Raw genomic sequence first — 9,038 nt, forward strand, 5'->3', positions numbered from 1 at the left:
TCCATTTTATTTTTTTCTGCTCTGATATTTGTTTTTTCACCTTTTTGATAACTTTGTGCTTTTTTTTCCTTTTTTTAATCCTCACCCAAGGACATTTTTTTCATTTTTTGTTTAAATAGAGTGGGAAGGAGAGAGAGAAGAGAGAGAGACAGAGAATCATCGATGTGAAAGGGACACATCGAGTGGCCGCCTCCCTCAGGGCCCAACCAGGGCCAGGGACAAACTGCATCCGAGGTACACGCCCTTAGCAGGAACTGAACCCTGGTCTCTCTGGACCGCAGGCCAACGCTCAAACTGTTGAGCCAACCTGGCCAGGGCTGTGCTTTTTTTTTCTAGTTCCTTGAGGTATATTGTTTACATGAGGTGATCAATATTAATGTAGATATTTATTGTTATAAAGTATCCTCTTACAATTGCTTTTATATCGGCTCCTTGTTGTGTTATATTGTGTTTCCACTTAGATTTTATTCAATATTTTTTTTTTGTTTCCCTTTTTATTTCTTCTTTGACCAATTGGTTGTTTCGGAGTGTGTAGTTTAATTGCATGTATTTGTGAATTTTCTGTTTTCCTCCTTTCATTAATTTCTAATTTCATAATATTTTGTTCAGAAGATATACTGGATATGATTTCAATCTTTAAATTTGCTAAAATTTGTTTTGTGACCTGTCATATGGTTTATTCCAAAGACATTCTGTGTGCACCTGAGAGACATTTGCATTTGACTCTGCTGGAAGAAATGCTCTGAATCTACCTCCTGAGTTTATTTGGATTAAAAGTGTGGCTTGAGTTCCACATTTCTCATTGGTTTTTCTATATGGATGATCTACTTATTGCTGAAAGTGGGGTATTGAAGTCCCCTATTATTATTGTATTGTTGTCTATTTCTTTCTTCTGGTCTGTTAGCATTTCATTATATTTATATGCTTCTAGGTTAAGTCTGTATATATTCACAATTAATATATCCTCTTTAAAAAAACCTTTTTTTCTTTATTGATTCTATAGAGAGAGGGAGAGGGAGATGGAAACATCAATGAGAGACAACATCGATTGGCTGCCTCCTGCATGCCCCCCACTGGGGATCGGGCCCACAACCTGGGCATGTGCCCTGCCTGGGAATCGAACCGGCAACCTCTTGGTGCATGGGTTGTCACTCAACACTGAGCCACACCGGCCAGGCCACAATTAATATATCCTCTTTATAGATAAACCCCTTTATCATTGTATAATGGCTTTCTTTATCTCTTATTACCATTTTCTGGCTTAATACGTTATTATTTTTTTACCTCATAAAACTATCACTACTCTATTTTGCTTTACTCTTGAATGGACTAATTTCCTATCTCTTTACTTTGAGCCTATATGTATCCTTAAATTTGAAATGAGTCTCTTGTAGATAGCATAGTGTTAGGTCTTTTTTTTTTTTTTTAATCCATTCAACTACTCTATCATGCCTTTTCATTAAAATGTTTAATATATATACATTTAGAGTAATTATTGCCAGGTAAGGACTTACTAGTGTAATCTTATTGTTTTCTAGATGTTTGTAGTTTTGTTGTCTCAGTCTTCTCTTGCTGCCTTACTATGAGAAGTCATAACTTTTTGTAGTGTTATGCTTTCGGGGGAGGCAGTGACCGTGTCAGGCTGAGGGTGTACATGTGCACAGGCTGGGACTGGCCACAGGGGGATGAGACTGTGCAGACCAGCGATGGAAGAGGGGGATCGATCCAGGCCCACGAGCAGCGGTGGAAGCCCAGCTGCTCTTGTGTGACTACACGTAATTCTCCTAGGAGGACGTACTTCAGTGGTGGCCAGCGAAGGGTGACAGGCTGGCAGTGTGCAAGCACACAGACGTGGCGGTGAGGGTCCTCGTCAGAGGCCCCGGCGGGTTCTTGCACTCACACAGTTGCAAAGACCTGTGAAGGTTGCTAGTGTGGTTCTGCTGTGTGATGAGGGGGAGGGAAGAAGCAGGGAGAAACTCAGGTGGCACATTTCAGCATACACAATTACCTGTGAAGTGAGAAGCATGGGAATACGCGGGTGGTCCATGGAAACTGTGTTGGCCAATAATTTTCTTTTTTCTTTCTTTGTTTTTTTACAATTTAACACAATTTTTATTTTATTAAATTTTACTAACTGTTGACACTAATACAGATGTCTCCTATACTCTCTCCCTTTACCATCCTCCACCCTGCCCCAGCCACCCCTGCCTTTGGCCATCTCCACACTGCTGTCTGTGTCCATGGGTTATGCATATATGTTCTTCAGCTAATCTCTTCATCTTCTTTCATTCAGTCTTCCCGTCTCCCTCCCCTCTGACTGCTGTCAGTCTGGACTATGAATCCATACCTCTGGTTCTATTTTTTTAATTCTCACCCAAGGATATGTTTTCACTGATATTTAGAGAGAGAGGAAAGAAGAAAGAGAAAAAACTTTGATATAAGAAAAACAATAATTGGTTGCCTCCCAAACACTTCCCAGCTGAGGATGGAACCTACAGCCTTGGTATGTGCCCTTACCAGGAATCAGACCCACAAACTTTTGGTGTACAGGATGACACTCCAGTCAAATGAGCCACCTGGCCATGGCCTCTGGATCTATTTTGTTTTTCAGTTTATTTGTGGATTAGATTCCACATATAAATGAGATCATATAGTATTTGTCTTTCTTTGTCTAGCTTATTTTGTTTCGCCTAATAATCGCCAGGTCTATCCATGCTGTTACCAAAGGCAAGAGTTTCTTCTTTTTCATACCTGCATAGTATCCCATTGTGTAAATGTTCCACAAATTTTTTATCCACTCCTCTACTGATGGGTACTCAGTCTATTTCCATATATTGGCTATTGTAAATGTTGCTATGAAAATAAGATTGTATATGTTCTTTCTAATTGGTGTTTTGGGATTCTTAGGATATATCCCCAGAAGTTGGATCACTAGATCAAAAGGTAGTTTCATTCTTAATTTGTTGAAGAAACTCCATACTGTTTCCCACAGAGCTGCCACAGTCTGCATTCCGACCAACAGTGCATACAGATTCCCTTTGTTCCCTGTCCTCACCAGCACTTATTTTGTTGAACTAATGATGGTAGTCATTATGAGAGGTGTGAGGTAACATCTAATTGTGATTTTAATTTACATATTTCTAATGATCAGTGACTTTGAGCATTTTTTTTCATTTCCATTGGCCATCTGTATGTCCTCTTTGGGGAAGTATCTATTCATATTTTTTTGCTCATTTTTAATAGGTTGTTTGTATTACTGGTGTTCAGTTGTACAACTTCTTTATATATTTTGGAAATTGACCCTTATCAGATGCTTGACTGACAAATTTGTGCACCAATATAGGGGGTTCTCTTTTTATTTGCTTGATGGTTTCCTTTGCTGTGCAGAAGCTTTTACGTTTGATGCAGTCTCATTTCACAAATATAAAAAAAAATTCTAGGAATTTGTATGGAACCAAAAAAGATTTTGAATAGCCTCAGCAATGTTGAGAGGGAGAAACAAAGTTGAAGGGAGGTATCATAGATATCCAACTATGCTACAAGGCTATTGTAATCAAAACAACCTGGTACTAGGCTAACAACAGGATAGGCAAGAACATACAATGAAGTAAAGATAGTGTCTTCAATAAATGGTGTTGGGAATTGGACAGGTACATGCAAAACAAGAAAAGAAAACTAGACCACCAACTTACACCATACCCAAAAATAAACTCAAAATGGATAAAATACTTAATGTAAATCACAAAAACATAAAAATCCTAGAAGAAAACATAGGCAATAAAACTCAGACATCTCTCGTAGCAGCATGTTTGCCTTTATATATCCAGGGTAAGGCCAATTATTTCTTTAGTGGTGAAATCTACTTGGTTTTTCTGCTGAGCAGGTCACTGTGTGATCATTCCTACTGCTTGGCTCCCATTGATGGCCACTGTATTTCTTCCTTGTTCTAAGCTCTTTCCTACATCCCAACTTTGCTGGTCTGGGTGCAATAAAACTGAAGCAGGACCTTCATGTGGTGCCCAGAAATGCCCAGAAAGCTGCTTTCTCACCAACATTTTCTTTCCTCATAAAGTAAGCTCTTTCTGGTTTAAAGTTTCTCTTGGCTCTGAGCAATAATGCATTTGGTGATGGGATTCTGCAGAAAAATACAGCTCTTCTTGTCTTCTTGTGTGGTTGTGTTCAGGTGTTCTGTTTCCCCATGTTGCTGAAGTATCATGAAACATCATCCCCCAGAGCTTTTTGCTTGAGGGACAGTGCCTGAGGTCCCCTATATTACTATTTTGGCGGCATCATTCTACAAAATAACTTTTGAGTTAATTAATGAGGAGTTGATAGCCAGCTGTACCTTGGGCATTTGCTTAGGGCAATTATCGTAAGTTTAAACATTTTCAATTTTATTTTTCATTAAAAATATAGAAATATGATTCTCATATATGCTGTTCTAGAAGTTAGTAAGATATCTGTTAGGGTGCCTATGAGTTTATAAGCTCGGCATTTAGTAATGGTTATTATTATAATATTATTATTAATATTTTGAAATATACAATCTCATATGCATGCCCATTGCCATCCCAGAGCTCTCGTTTACCAATCTCACTCCACTTACTTGTATTTCTGAACTAAACTCCTGGTTGGCTTCCTACTTGTAATCTCTTTGGTTTTCAATTCCTAGAAAAATCATTTTAAAGCATAGGTCTGATAGCACTTCTGTGCTTATAGGATGAAATCAGGTCATCACTATATGTGTGTTGGCACCTATACTCATAACCTTGGCATGCTCATATAAATCTTTATATTACAAGCCCGGAAAGAAAAATATTCCACTTCTATAACAGGAGATAAAGGTAACAAAATTTATATGAATTAAATAATTTGCATTACCACAAAAGTAAGTGGTAGAGGTGAGACAATAAAAATGCAGAAATTGACTAGTGCTTACACAATAAAGCAAAAATTCAGAAAGAAAAGCATCGAAGGCGTGGCTTAGTCTAACGCTAACTTTGGACATGGCACCTCTGGCCATACAGCTCTGGGATAAACCCAAGGTCTCTCTGGGTTTAACTTGCTGCTCTTTCTGTTAGGGTGTTCTTCTCACCCTTTTTCACGAATATCACTTAGTCTTCAAAGATCAGCTTCCAGAGACGTCTTTTGAAGTTTCTTTAATATCATACAGACCTATTCTTCTTTCTGGTTCTGATGGTAACCTCTGTGTGTGTGTGTGTGTGTGTGTGTGTGTGTGTGTGTGTGGTGTGTTGTGTATAGAGCTGGAAATCACTCTGGGACAAAAAAGAACTAAAGAAAATATTAATATAAACTATATTCTTAAACATATGTGATTGTCAAGAAGCTTGTGAGGGTGGGTTTAGAAAAGTGGAAGCTCAGGACTTTGGAATCCTGGAAAGACCATTCTTGCAGCTGCTCGACTGTGCCAACTCTGCTGTTCCCCGGCCTCACCTTTACCTGGTGCACATGATACGACGGCTAGGCACTCCGTCCTCTTGGTTAAAAATCAACCTATCTGTTCTAGATGAAATAACAAGTGAATTAAGCATTTTTGTTTTCTCAATAAAAGTGTAGGTTAATTTTCCTGGTGTTGGAATATTAAATAAATCAAACACCAAAAGAAGAAATTTAGCTCTATCGATGCCAGGTAGGAATGGGAAAGTAATCATTAGTCTTTAAGAATATTGACCTTTCCCTGGCCGGTTTGGCTCAGCGGTTAGCGCGTCGGCCTGTGGTCCAGAGAGACCCGGGTTTGGTTCCTGCTAAGGGCACGTACCTGGGTTGCAGTTTGTCCCCGGCCTTGGTTGGATCATGTGGGCGGTAACCACTCGATGTGTCCCTTTCATGTTGATGTTTCTCTCTCTCTCTCTTCCTCCCACTCCATCTGAACAAAATATCAAAAAAAAAAAAAAAAAAATGTCCTCGGGTGAGAATAAAAAAAAAAAGAATATGGGCCTTATTTTTCTCCAAATTCACCTCTGTGGTGCATGTCAATGCATACATATTAATAAACACTTTCTTTGATGATTAACATTTAACTTTCTAGCATTGATCTATATATTCCTGAACATCATCATTAAACCCACAATTTTGCCCTGGCCGGTTTTGCCTGCGGTCCAGGGAGACCCGGGTTCGGTTCCCGCTAAGGGCATGTACCTCGGTTGCAGTTTGTCCCCGGCCCTGGTTGGTTGTGCAGGTGGCAGCCACTCGATGTGTCCCTTTCACATCGATGTTTCCCTCTCTCTCTCTTCCTCTCTCTCCCTCCCACTCTGTCTGTACAAAAAATGGAAAAATGTCCTTGTATGAGGATTAAAAAAAAGTAAACCCACAATTTTACTTATAAATATTCAGATTAATTTAAATGTGACAAATAACTTTATCTAGGTGGATTTTTATCTTCTAATACTGGGTTCCTTCTTGGAAATAATGAGAGATCTCTGCATTATAGTCTCCCAGGAAAGTAGTCTCAGTGAGAGAGAACAAGGAAATAAGCTGAGTTGTATAGAAAAAACTCTCAGGCACACCTTGACAGAGTTTTATTCAGAAGGTGTTTGCTTCCCCTCACACTGGCTTATGATGATAATGTGGTAACGGATGGGTTTATTATGCTTTAATAGCATCCTCCTTTTTCAAACCCTTCACTATTCCCCCTGTCATCTGTGAGGACTTCAGGTGCAAGTTCCATACAGTGTGCTTCACTGTAATGTGATATTTTGGTTACTGGCACTCATGAGGAACAGGAAGGAAGAAATCAAATTAGCGCATTGAAGCAAAATGCATTGAAGAAGAAAGTTTAAAAAGTCTTGTCTTGTGTCAAGCAATGTAAAGTGTTTTCTAAAATAAGTAAGATAAGACTAAAAATATATAAAAATATGGGAAGAAATTAAGAGAGAGAGAACAGAAAAAAAGGTAGGCATTTGATGTTTACTCAAAGGAGTTAGTTAATGGGTCTGTCCTACGGTTATACAAAATGAAGGCTGAGATAGATCATGATCCCCATAACCCAAATACAAGCACACATTTCCATTCTCTTGTCAAGCAAAGAACCAATAATATCTTCCAAGTTAGACTTAATAGACCTTTCACTAAATTCAAATAATCAAAATGTATATTGCAGTTGTTTGAGGAGGGAAAACTAGAAGCAACTGATTCAGGTCTCATTAATCTGGAATTATTTGCTGAAAACTGAGATGGAGTTTTTAACTCATCACTTCAAATGGTCCTGTTAATGAGACTTGACATTTCTGTAGTCAAAATGTGTATGCGAAAAAAATATGGCCTCTCTTGCACATGTTACTGAGGTCGAAGCTCTTACTCTTAGCTTGGTAGCATTGCCCTGGTTACAAATTTCTGGGGCATGGGTACTATTTCAGTGTCTCAACATTTTCAGATCATTAGTAAATACAAGACATTGAAATTTTCACTATTCCTCATTAACCATTACAGACAGCATTACTTAGCACCTCTCTCTTCTCCCTGTTGAGGTCAAATTAAACCCTTTGTGTTTTGGTGACACAGGCACTCACTATCACCGGAGTAGATGTGGTAGTGACGTAATAGGCCTTTGCCACTCGGTCTGCAGTGGTGTCTCCACAAGGTCAAGCACAAGCACTGTTCTTCGTCATCCACATGTGATGGTGATGGCAATGAGAATGCAAATGATGATTAAGAGAACCCACGATTCATTGAAAACTGTTTTTATGACAGGTGCTAAATTAAGCTGAAGAGATTACACAGCTAACATACAAATGTTATCCTTGTGGGATTTTTGAACCTGACTAAAGAGAAGTAATAGATATATGCATTTTAATTATATAAAATATAAAGTGATATTTTCAAGTGTCCGTAGGGACAGAGTCATAGGATTTAGTACCAGACACATGTTACTAGTCTAAGAAATTGTCTAACAGAAACTTAGATTAAATATACAGATTCTTAGACAGGCACAACTACAAATATGGACACACAAAATAGAAAATATAAATTGAGATATAATACATAAAACGATTTTATGGTTAATTTTAAAACTTCTCAGACATAGATGGCTTTATTGGTAATTTCTACCAAATTTTCAGAAAAATTAATACCATTTATTTACAAATACTTCCAAAAAATAGAAAAAGGTCTCACTTCCCAAGTCACTCTATGAAACTAGTATTATTCTGATACCAAAACCAGAGAAATATGTCACTAGAAAAGAAAACTACAGGCCAATATTCCTTATGAATAAAGACAAAAATCCTTTATAAAACACTAGCAAATATAATTCAGAAAATATACTAAAAAGGATATGTTTATATGCACATATACAAAACCATTGGACATAGATATTAGGTGGGGAAGGCAGAGGGGTGGGAGTGGGGAAGAGGGGGTCAAGGCGAAGAAAAAGGGAATATCTGTGATATTTTTAACAATAAAAAAGGAAAAAATAAGTATGTAATTTGATACATTACACTTTATATAAGTAAATAAATCAAAAGCATTCCAGCAAAACGTAAATGAAAAGGATACGCAATGTAATCAAATAAGATTTATCCCAAGTTTGCAAGGTTGGCTTAATGAGAATGGGGAGTGACTGTTTAAGGAAGTGAGGTTCCCTTCTGGGTGATGAAAATGTTCCAGAATGAGACAGTGGTCATGGTCGCACAACATTGTGGAAGTACTAAACACCACTGAACTTTACACATAGCCAGGGACACCGACTCAATCCTGGTAGGCTTGCGAGGTGCGAGAGGGTGCGCAGCGGCCTGGGCTGGGACCAGGGGAGGCTGGAAGCGGCTGCCGACTCAGCTGTGTCCGGCGACTGCAGCTGGGTCCTGTGGCTTCAGCTGGGTGCCACGCCCTCGGCTGAGTCCTGCGAACGATGCACTTGGCTGGTGCCACAGCCTCTGCCACCCTTGGCTGGAAGCAGCGCCCTCGGGTTAAAAGTCCCAGGGGGCTCCACGACGCAGAGCCCGGACAGAGGCTAAATTGGCAGCAGCCACTCACCTTGGGCTCCGGCAGAGGGAAGGCACACTGGACTGGAACTGTGTGGG

The sequence above is a fragment of the Molossus molossus genome, unplaced genomic scaffold (genome assembly GCF_014108415.1).
Source record: "Molossus molossus isolate mMolMol1 unplaced genomic scaffold, mMolMol1.p scaffold_m16_p_11, whole genome shotgun sequence".
Lineage (NCBI taxonomy): Eukaryota > Metazoa > Chordata > Mammalia > Chiroptera > Molossidae > Molossus > Molossus molossus.